An 11819-nucleotide genomic window follows, 5' to 3' on the forward strand; every position below is an offset into this window, starting at 1 on the left:
CTCATTGACAGACAGGGGTTCAGAAATTAGTGAGACCCAGAGTCTTGGCATCAGGTGCAATCAAACCCTCACCCGGTCTAGAATACTCCACACTGTATGAAGACAAACTTGTTCCCTTAGACCAGGGGTCAGCAAACTACTGCCTGTAAACCAAATCAGGTCCAGTGCCTATTTTTGTAAATAAAGTTTCGCTGGATACAGCCATACTCATTTGTTTACATAATGGCTGTGGCTGCAGCGCTACAGGGATAGAGGTGACTAGTTGTGGCGGAGACCACGTGGCCTGCAAAACTTAAAATATTTACTATCTGGACCTTTACAGAAAAATTGCGCCGACCCCTGTATTAGGCAACCTCCAAGTATCCCAACCAAACCTGCCCCTTCAAGCAACACCTCCTTCAGCCTTACCCTCCCCCATCCCCCATCCCCCATCCCCCCGCAGGTGCCAATCCATCCCACCTCAGTTCCTGGAATGGTGCTTCTGAAACGCTAATGTTTAATGGCAATCATTTGTTGGAAATACAGGTTCTGATTCAGTACCTCTGGGATGGAGCACAAGACTATTTCTAACAAGCTCCGCAAGACTGATGCTGCTGGTCTGAGGACCACCGTTTGAGGAACAAGATTCTAGAAGACTGGATTTTTCTCACCAGAACAAGCAGCTTCTTATCACTGTTTCTCATGGTTTGGCATTGTCAGGCAATACCACCCCATCCCTGACCCCCTTCCTTCCCTCACACACACACACACACACACACCCCCCCCCCCCCCCCGGAGTATAGGAATACGGCGTCACTGCCTCCCCTTTCCCATGAGTTCTGGTCTTCAGCCTGAGCAGCAATTTCAAGAGTTAAAGAGCCGTGCGGCCGACAGCAGGAGAGATGCCAGAACTCTAATTAGTCTCTCTTTTTATATTTAGTTTGCTATTAGATAATGCTCGACACCTGTTCTCTAGACAGATCTGTTTTTAATCTCTTTGATTTCGCTTTCTTGGACACGTGGCCACACAGACGTTGCACCGCACGAGTAATGCAACGAAAGCCAAACAAAATAGCCGTCTCTTTGGAATTAGAAGCACGACAAGGGACTAAAAACAACCAAGGCCGGGTATGGGCCAAGCATGAGGTGCTGGTGGAGAAAACAGCTCTGTGGCTGGAGTTCGCCCCCTACCACTTCGCTCTAGATTGTTTTCCTCTCCTTGACTCGAAGCTCCAGGGAGTCTGAAATGCATTTGCCACCCTCAGGATGAAAAGGGAGGAGATGACAAGGAAACTCTCCTCTGCTGGCTGTGCTTTAATCAGAGAGCAGGCAGAAGGTTTTTCCAGAAGCGATCTAAATATTTCTAATTTTGGTTTATTTCATTTGTGTGAAGTTGCCCAAAATGTGCAGTTTCAGCCTTAGGGATCCTGGGACCTTTTCCCAAATGCTGCAAGCGAACCAGAAATGTTGAATCCATTTAAAAACCTTTCTTCTTGGGTCCCTAGGCTTTATTATCTGTTTGGCTATGGCTGGAACTTATTGACAGATGTGGAGATTCAAATCATGCAACACCTGTAGATGGGCAGCTCATGTCAACCGCACTGTATTGGGGAAGAAATAGGTAGCAAAACCTCAGAGGGCTACAGCTATGAGGGTAGATTTCAATCTAACATAAGGAACCACCACAGGACAATGTCTTTTTTGAACCAGTGAGGACAGATATTGTGAAGAGAGTGCTTGGCTTAGAAATTGTCTTCATTCTGAAAGCTATCCTGATCCCAGACTTCCCCAAAGTCTAACACGGTGAAGAGAAACTCAACCGGGGTATTAACAGAAAACTGTAGCAGGTCATTTTTTTTTAAAGATTGTCACCTTAATGGACATCCTTAAATTAGGACTTTCCTGTCCTAACTCTCCTGAAACATTTTGCAACTTTTTTTTCACTCACAAAATGAAAACGCAGTGTTGGGTGACTGAGTCAGTGTTTGTAATGTTTGATTTTATTTTGTATCGAAGTATAGTTGATTTACAATGTTGTGTTAGTTTGTGCTGTACAGCAAAGTGATTCAGTTACACACACACACGTATATATTTTTTATATATATATTTTTAGATTCTTTTCCATTATGGTTTATTACAGGATATTGAATCTAGTTTCCAGTGTTATACAGTAGGACCTTGTTTGTTTGGTTTTTTTTAACATCTTTATTGGAGTATAATTGCTTTACAATGGTGTGTTAGTTTCTGCTTTATAACAAAGTGAATCAGTTATACATATACATATGTTCCCATATCTCTTCCCTCTTGCATCTCCCTCCCTCCCACCCTCCCTCTCCCACCTAGGACCTTGTTGTTTATATAGTAGTTTGTATCTGCTAATCCCAAACTCCTAATTTATCAATGTTTGATTTTATTTTAATTTTTCAGTGTTATGTTTTGAACAGAGGCGAGGCCACACCCAAGTGCCCCTGGGAGAGGTCACACCTGAGGGCGTAGATCTATGCAGTCAAAAATGGGATCACCCAGCTGCATGGTGCTGTAGAAACACAGCAGGTGATGAGCCCATGCCTTGGAGTCTGAATGTGGATTCGTTACAGACAGGAAGACTAAACATCTCTGCTATCGGAGTGGCGACCATGACAGAAGGAAGGGTTGGGTCCTGAACTGGCTCCAGGTAAGTGTATTGGGTGATGCCAAGTGCCCCCAGTGCCTGGCCCTTCAGTCCCAGCCATCCTCCCACCCGCAGGCTGTGCTGGGAAAACAGACAATACCCAGCCAGCAGCCTCGTCCCAGGACCTCACCAGGACCCCTCCTCCTGGCTCTCTCGACCCCTGGGTCTTCTCTACAACATCCCTAAGCCTTCAGCCCTGACTCTACACTCCAATATGAGATGCCTACTTCCTGCCTTTCTCTTCCCCTCACCTGGGCTACCAGCCTTGGCTCCCTGCAGACAAGACACACACACTCACGGGACCCCTGCCAGCGCCGGGGAGTCAGCAACCAGGGGAGGAGAGAAGCAGGGGATCCATTTAGAAGCAGGCTGTCCCTCAGCTACTTCTGACTGAGGTGTTTTCCAGGACCACAGTATGAAGGGCTTGGAACTGAACCCCAGAACCACGCGGTATGTTACTCTCAGTTTATGGGATTAGTATTTGCCACACAGTAAACTTGTATTAGTTCATGCCATAGGGTGGGCTCAGTTATTCTCAATAAGTCTTTTTTTTTTTTTTTTTTTTAATCCTACTGCCCTGGGGTTAAGATATTATAAAGGATAGATCCCTTCCCTGGGAAGTGGAAACTGTAGGCTGTTTCTGTCTGCATGCACCCCATCTCACACAAACCCAACATTTGTACCATGGACTTAGGCCTAGATGGTTATTAGCTGGGGTTCTCCAGAGAAACAGAACAAATGGGAAATGTAGAGAGATTTATTATAAGGAATTGGCTCACGTGATTATGGTAGCTGAGGGGTCCTGAGCTCTGCAGTTGGCGAGCTCGAGGCCCAGGAGAGCCGATGGTGTGGTCCTAGTCCGAGTCTGAGTCTGAAGGCTGAAGAGCGATGTCCCAGCTTGAAGACAGTCAGGCAGAGAGAGTGAGGTCTCCCTTACTCAGCCTTTTCTGCTGTTCAGACCTTCACTGGGTTGGATGAGGCCTGAAGCATCCACCCCACTGGGGAAGGTCATCTCCTTGACTCAGTCCACTGAATCAAATGATAAACTCATCCAGAAACACCCTCACAGGCACACCCAGAATAATATTTGACCAGATATATGGGCAGCCCATTGTCCAGGCAAGTTGACACATAAAATGAACCATCACAGAAAGACTAGAATTTTTTTTTAATATAAATTTATTCATTTATTTTTGGCTGCGTTGGGTCTTCATTGCTGCGCGTGGGCTTTCTCTAGTTGCGGCGAGCGGGGTATACTCTTCATTGCGGTGCCCGGGCTTCTCATTGCGGTGGCTTCTCTTGTTGCGGAGCACAGGCTCTAAGCATGCGGGCTTCAGTAGTTGTGGCTCGCGGGCTCAGTAATTGTGGTGCACGGGCTTAGTTGCTCCACGGCACATGGGATCTTCCCGGACCAGGGCTTGAACCTGTGTCCCCTGCATGGGCAGGCGGATTCTTAACCACTGTGCCACCAGGGAAGTCCCAGACCAGAATTTTAAAGCATCCCCTCCCTTCCTCCATTCCTTCAGGTTTCTCTGGAGCATGAAGTCTATATTTAAAAATAATACGCCCACAATATCCTCTGTGTACAGAGAAAATCTTCCTTGAGAGTTTTGCCAGAAAAGTTCCAGAGAGGACCCTGATTGGTCTGGTTCGGGTCAACTACTCATCCCTGAAAAACTCACATCCCTTTAAAACTCACCTCCTTGAAAAAGTCCACAGGGACAGGACTGGCCAGCTTGGGTCACCAGCCGGTCCCTGTGATAAGGCAAGCAGTGTTCCTACACCAGGGCTCCGGAATCTACTGGAATCTACGGACCTGCAAATTCAAGAGGTTGGTGAACTTGATCTAAGAACTTGTAGTTTTATTTTAACTGTCCTCTACCTGAAATTGAATGTTTCCTTTAATGACAAACATAGGCCAGTAGTATTAATAGTGCCTTCAGCTTTGAAACCAATAGACATCACAGATCTATTTTGTATCACACAACAGTTAAGGCAGACACCTCAGAGTATCAGCTGTGCTCATCACCACTCCAAAAGGGTTGTAATTATTAGGTCTGCCCCAGACCTTGGTAGCGTGTTCATAAAGAAACGCGGATATAACTATATCACGGTTGATCATCTTTTCGATAACTGTCTTTCAATATAGTTGGTTCCCTTTGTAACATTATGTGTCTTATTTCACGAATTTCAAAACTTTTTGCTGAGGAAGCGTCCATAGGCTTCACCAGATGGCCAAAGGGGTCCCTGCCAGGGATTGATTGAGTCACGTGGTGAGTGGAGGAAGGAAAAAGCAGTGCCTGCGCGAAGACTCAGGCACATACAAAATAGGAGTAGATACTTCTGCTTCTTCTGGCGGGATGTAAGCGTTTTTGCACTGATTTGTACCTAACTGTCCTTATAGAGAAACTGTAACTGAGCAGGACCCTATGGGGCCTTCCTGGGACACACCCTCCCCCCATGTCCTCCCCCTGCCTCTTGTCTGTAGAAAAACTTCAGCCAAAGAATAAATTTAATCAGAGAAGTGAGAAAATGCAGAAGCAAAAGAAAACAGTCAAAAAAGACAATAATAGTTCAGCCATTAAACAAAGTCAAGGACCTTTTGTTCGTCCTCAAGGGCTACAGATAATATCCTGAGCCGTATCCTGTGAGCTGTCTTATAGATACTGAAACCGCCACCAGGTGGAAGAAGTTAACTACATGATGACCAGACTGTAGCCACGACAGAAGCTGCTCCATCTTGCACAACTCCAAGAACTGGTCTCAAGAAAATGGGAACAACAGCTCTGCTTCTAATTAACAGAGAATTGGACTAGATCAATAGTTCTTAGTCTGTTCAAGTAAAGGGGCTTGTGATTTTAAAATTCAGCAGTGGTGGGGAGTTGTAGGGTTAAGTGTAAATATCATTAATTCCATAAGTGGAGAAAATGTAAATGTGCATATGGAATTGCAGACCCTTTGCAGGAACTCTTGGAACCCACAGATTGTAAAACACTGAATTAGATTATCTCTGAATCCTTTCCACTCCAAAATTTAATGCTTTTTGTCTCTTACCTTTATTTTATATATTAGCCCTAGAGTAATTAAAAGTATACTTGTTAATCAAAAAAAAAAAAAAAAAAAAAAAAAAAGAGAGAGAATGGGAACAAAACAATCCTGGAATTGAAGATTAACTGTACTTAAAACAATCAAGGGCTTCCCTGGTGGCGCAGTGGTTGAGAATCTGCCTGCCAATGCAGGGGACACGGGTTCGAGCCCTGGTCTGGGAAGATCCCACATGCCGCGGAGCAACTAGGCCCGTGAGCCACAACTACTGAGCCTGCGCGTCTGGAGCCTGTGCTCCGCAACAAGAGAGGCCGCGATAGTGAGAGGCCCGCGCACCGCGATGAAGAGTGGCCCCCGCTTGCCACAACTAGAGAAAGCCCTCGCACAGAAACGAAGACCCAACACAGCCATAAAAAATAAATAAATAAATAAATAAATAAAACAATCAAGATGACGCTGATCAGACCACCGCATGATCAATTTCAAGATGACCATCACAGCTGACTGTGCTGTTCTGCACGTAGCCCCCTCCCTTCGCCTGTGCACGCCTGAAACTCCCCTTTAACACCTCTTGCCCCCGATCAGTAGTTGGGAGTTGATTCTTGGACATGAGTCTGCCTTTTTCCCAGGTTGCCGGGCTTCTGAATAGAGCAGGCTTGCTTTTCCCACCAACACTTTTCTCTCAAGTCTTGGCTTTTGAGTAGTGAGCAGCTGAAGCTGAGTTCTGTAACAAACCCATTTTGTATCCACCTCCTGACAAGGCACAGATCTCAGTGGTTGTTGAATGAATGCATCCTGTTTCCCTTGAACTCTAGGTATGGGCAGGTGAATCAAGTGCTTTCCACGTAGAGGGGAAGGAACACAGCACGGGCAGGGCTGAGGGGGCTTTGATGGGCTCCCTCTTCACCTCATGGTAGAAAACAGAAGCCTGCAGTGTTTAAGTGACTGAAGATTGCGGTTGCCATTCATTGATCATTTTGGATGTACAAGTGTCTTTCGATTTCTTTTCCTGAAAGGTTTCCTCCATTCCTTTATTCTGGCCACACAGAGGGACTTACTAAGACAATGGTTGTTTTCCCATTTCTTGCACAAGTACAGGGACGTGCATGAAAAGGCACAGGTGTGACTCCTCCAACTTCTGGAGAGTTTAAAAATACTGTGTCCACTTCACTGGGGGTGACTGAGATTCCCCGTCACCACAGCCCTATTGTTTCAGAACTGTGGTTCCCGAGTGGGGCAATTTTGCCTCCCAAGGGACATTGAGCAATGTCTGAAGACACTTTTGGATGTCACAACTGGTCTCCACTGGGTAGAGGTGAAGAATGCTGCTAAACAACTCACAATGCTCAGGACAGCCTCACGACAATGAGTTCTCAGGCCCCAAATAGCAGTCGAGCCAATGTTGAGAAACCATTTCAGAATTGTCACCAAATCTTTCCTGGCCATTGGCAGAGGCGCATACTAAAGTGTCAGAAAAATTAAATAAAACCAAAGCAGGGACAAATCTGCTGTCTTGAAAAAAAAAGGAATAGTTTAACAGGTTACAATTGGAAGCAGTGGCCCTCTTAAAGAAAATACCTTTCTTAGAGAAAGCGAATGGCTTTCAGGGTAAAATGGAAAAAGGAAACAGAGACCTTTTCTTTCTTTCTACAGATTCATTCTCTTGAAGTTATTTATGCAAGTCCAGAGCTCCTTATTGTTCACCTTGGTTGCATATCATCTATCTATCTATCTATCTATCTATCATCTATTATCTATCTATCTTTATTATTATTTTTATTATCTACCTGTTATCCACCATCTATCTATTGTGTCAAGAACAAATTGCTCAAACTTTGGTAAAATGGAATGACATCATTTCCCTTTGGGCCAAAACACATGAGTTCCTATTTCCGTTGCTGCTGGGGGATCTGGCCATGGATTTCTGATTCTAATCGGCAGTGGCTGGAAGGACCCACTAACGCAGACCTTTGCTTGTGAACTCTTCAGGATTTGGGAGACCTTTCTCCTTACTATTAAGGATGGCACAACGCCCGGATCCCCAGGCCCGGCCACACACCCTCTCCTTAACTGTGCTGACCGCCCCTGGTGGAGGCTTCCAGGCCAGAGGAGGGATCCTTTCAGCTCATGTTAAAATGAAACAAGACAAAATTAACATCTGAGACAGATTCTGGGCGCAGAACCTTTGCTGTCTTCCCTCATGTTTCATTATCCTGAAAGGAAAGCGTTGCTCCTCTCCTTCTCTCATTTGATGTTGATTTCATCTGACGTAATCAGGTAGACAGGAGATGGGGGTGGGGCCAGGGGCCACTTACAAGCAGGATGGAGCTGTCTGCCTCACAGCTCCTCGTAGCCCTGGATGCTATGAGTGGGAGAGACCTGAGGGTGGGCTGACAGGTGACAGCTCTCCCTTCCAAGGGGCTGCCCCTGACAGTGGGTTATTCATCTTGCATGTTTCGACCTGCATCTTTGGACTAAAGGAGAAGGAGGAAGGAGGAGTTTGGGGGCACCTGAGCTGAGGAGGGAGGGGAGATGGTAGAGCGTGGGAGAATGGAGGTGAAGAGGTAGCGTTTCTACCACACCCACCACTTCCTAGTATTGGATGCTTTGATGCCCCTTAGAGGATGAGGCTAAGACAAGAGGCTGAGAGAGGTGAATCCATGAGAGACCACATGAGACTCTAGTACATCCAGATGACAGAGTTGGGGGTCGGGGGCTGGGCTCTGTCCTCCCCCCATAGCTCCAGTGTGGCTTCAGAGCCCTGGGGCTTCAGGGCCCCTCAGCAGAACTGGCCAAGCTCTAGACTTGGGGAGGGGGGCAGACGTGAAGGAGGCCTGATGTGGAGACCAGAGGGAGATCTGAGTGGAATTGTCCCTGAGCAGAGGTGAGACACCCACAGGGAGACCCCAGGACAGGGTCGGGGTGGAGGCTGCCATCCTGCTGTCAAGTGGAGGGTTTGGTATGAGGACCACTGTGACAACATGTGCAGATGACCAACTCTGGGGACATGCAGGTGTGGGATGCTCGTCCTGTCCTGGGGCTAACCCATAGGACCGGGGGACTCACAGGACCAGTGAGTGGGGGGTGGGGTCCGGGTACAGGAGTCAACAGAGCCCAGAAAGCAGAATACAAAGTGGGTTCAATTAATACCATTGCCTTAGTCTGTTCAGGTTGCTATAACAAAATACCATAGACTGTGTGGCTTATAAACGACAGAAATGTATTTCTCACAATTCTGCAGGGCAGTCCAAGATCAAGATGCTGGTAGATTTGGTGTCTGGTGAGAGCTTCCTGGTTCACAGACAGCTAACTTCTCACTATATCCTCACATGGTGGAAGTGGTGATGGAGCTTCTGGGGTCTCTATTATAAGGACACTAATCCCATCATAAGGACCCCCACCGTCAAGCCCTATTCACCTCCCAAAGGTCCCACTTTTTAAGACCATCACGCTGGGGGTTAGGATTTAACAATGAATGGACATTCAGTCCGTAACAAGCATGATTCATGGTGTCACTTCCCTCTGAAGGGTTTCATTTTGCTCTGGCCCCCAAACATTTAAGACCCCCTGAAGTTGAGGGAGAAAGAGCATAGGTAAAAGCGTGGCATGAATTTTATGCTGAAAACTGGAGATGGATTTGGGGCTGCGGGATACAGTAAATTTCTGCACCTTTGGAGAGAAAAGACATCGTGAGGCACCAGCCATTAATTGTGAACTTCGGACTATAAACGTCCTTTCACTCATTTATTTGTTTATCAGGCACTTATCTGTCATGCACCTATTATATGTTGAGTCGGGGGGTGCAGATACGACCACGATGTAGTTCCTACCTTCAAAGGTAGGAACAGCCCTGTGGGCTAAACAGGTGCCTATGGCTGAACTCAGATTATCAATCCAGCATATAAGATGTCTTTCTCCTTCTTTCTACACTTCTGTTTTATTTTCAGGGAAACCTGTGTTCCTTGGCAGATGCGGGCGCACACAGGGAATGTATTTATGACACATAGGACTCAATTTTGCCAGTTCAATAAGACTTGCAATAGCAGAAGTACCACAAAATGGCCAGGAGTGGGAGGAGGTAGAAATAATAAATGCAGAATTTCTAGGTCAAGCTGAACTTCCACAGGCCTAAAGATGGCTGGAAACTCTTTTCATGGCCTCACTGCCTATTTATCACTCCCATGCAGTGAGGCCAAAGTTGTCAAATGGTCACACACCATCTGCACCACAGTTGCCTTTGTCATATTTGATGGTTGGTTCACTTTACAAGAGCTGCAGGGGTGAGCCTTCTCCTGAGAGGGTGTGTGCTATCACTGCGGAAGCTGAGGACATAGGGAAATTAAAGTAGTGAAGGCACTTACTTTGGGTGCCTTGTTTAGTGATTTTTTTTTTTAACTTGGAGACTATGGGCTTCTTTCAACCCCAGCAATTGTCTGCAAAATGTTGTGGGTAGGTGGGATATACATTTGGGGGGAGAGAAGGTCTATGTATTTCATCAGATTCTCAGGGGTGTCTATCACCAATGCTCATCATCAACTCTCAAAACAGAATCAAAGGTTTGGAACCAACAGGGCATCTTCTGTCTCTCATTTTTCCTCTGTATAACAGAGATGAGTGGCACCTTTAAGACACCAGGAGGGTTATGCATGACTGTTGCCTGCAACTGGCATGATCAAGCCCCAAGCAAGGAAGAAGGAAATAAAGGAAAAAGAGAGAGAGACAGAGGTTGATGCAGTTGATGACTGCATTTCAGGAGAGGAAGAAGGGGGAAATAGTAAAAAAAAAAAAATAATAGTGGAGAAAAAGAACTAAATTTCACTACCTCATGACCCTTTGGGGGCTACTTGAAAATAAATGAGCTTTCCATGGCACGTGGTTGAGTTCTTCTGTAATCTTCACATTTGCTAATGGATCTTTAGACTTTTGTAGACCCAGACTTATGATGTCAAGGATGGTGTGGAAGAGAAGGTGAGAGTCATTCATTTAGTGAGTGTTTGTTGGGTAATGGCTCAGTGCTGGGTGCTGTGATAGGAGCACAAGGAAAATTCATTGCTCTAGATACCCCAGAGTCTAGTGGGGAGAAAAATACACACAGAAAACTAAGAATGTATAGAAGGATAGCGAGAGAGGTGGGCACAGAGGTTACAGGAAGCACAGAGAAGGGACCTCAGGCTGGGTGAGGTGATGTAAGAGGTGCCTACAGCTAACACTATTTGAGCCAGTTCTTAAAGGGCGAGGAGTGAGTCAAGTGAAGTGAGTTTGAGGGTAAAAAGTAAACGATAAAGGGGTGAGAGAAATAGCAAGGTGCAGAACCAAGACCATAGCATCTGGAAGTGCTAGGAGTACAAAGTATGAGGCAGGAAGCTGGCAGACACAAGGCTGGAGACCTGGGCAAAGACCAGACCATGAAGGGCCTGGGATGTCTCTTCCTGCCTCACTTCTGATACACCTGCACTCTGCGCCCCGGCTTTCTGCACACAGCCTGCTTTCCATGGCTCCTTGTTCCTCAGCTGTTTCTCCAGGAAGTGGATTGTATTTTAAGAGGATCCTATAGATAGCCCGAATGGAGAGAAATGAACCCTTGAGAAAATTCCTGCTTCTTTCTTCGAATGTGCCTTGGGCTTTAGAAACTCCTTTGATGGGCTCTGACATTCACTGGTTTGATGACCTCTGCTGGGAGCTAGTTCTCCAGGGGAGAATTCTTTGCACATGAACAGAGGCACTCTTATTTTGTTCCAGACTCTCTTTTGTGTAACACACAGTCTGGAAGACAGAGTGAATGAATGTCTTCCTCCAGGGCGAAGGACAGGTGTGTTGACTGCTCACTATAAAATATTTGAGTTCCCTAAGCTGAGGGTTCCTCTCTGTGTGTACAGGGGATGCTTGGCCTTCTTTGTGTCACTGAGGGAATTGGGCTTGGGGAAACTGCACAAAAGCTGACACTTTGCCTACGGCTATTGCTGTGAGTCATAAAGTCCTTTGTCTCTGACCCAGGAGGCTTGTGCCTTCTGGAAGCATCCATGAAACTGGGACTGGCTACCTTAGTCAGCTTAGACTGCTAAAACAAAATACCGTAGACTAGGTCACTTAAACAACAGACTTTTATTTCTCATAGCTCTGGAGT

Source organism: Eubalaena glacialis, chromosome 6 (genome assembly GCF_028564815.1).
Source record: "Eubalaena glacialis isolate mEubGla1 chromosome 6, mEubGla1.1.hap2.+ XY, whole genome shotgun sequence".
NCBI classification, from domain to species: Eukaryota; Metazoa; Chordata; class Mammalia; order Artiodactyla; family Balaenidae; genus Eubalaena; species Eubalaena glacialis.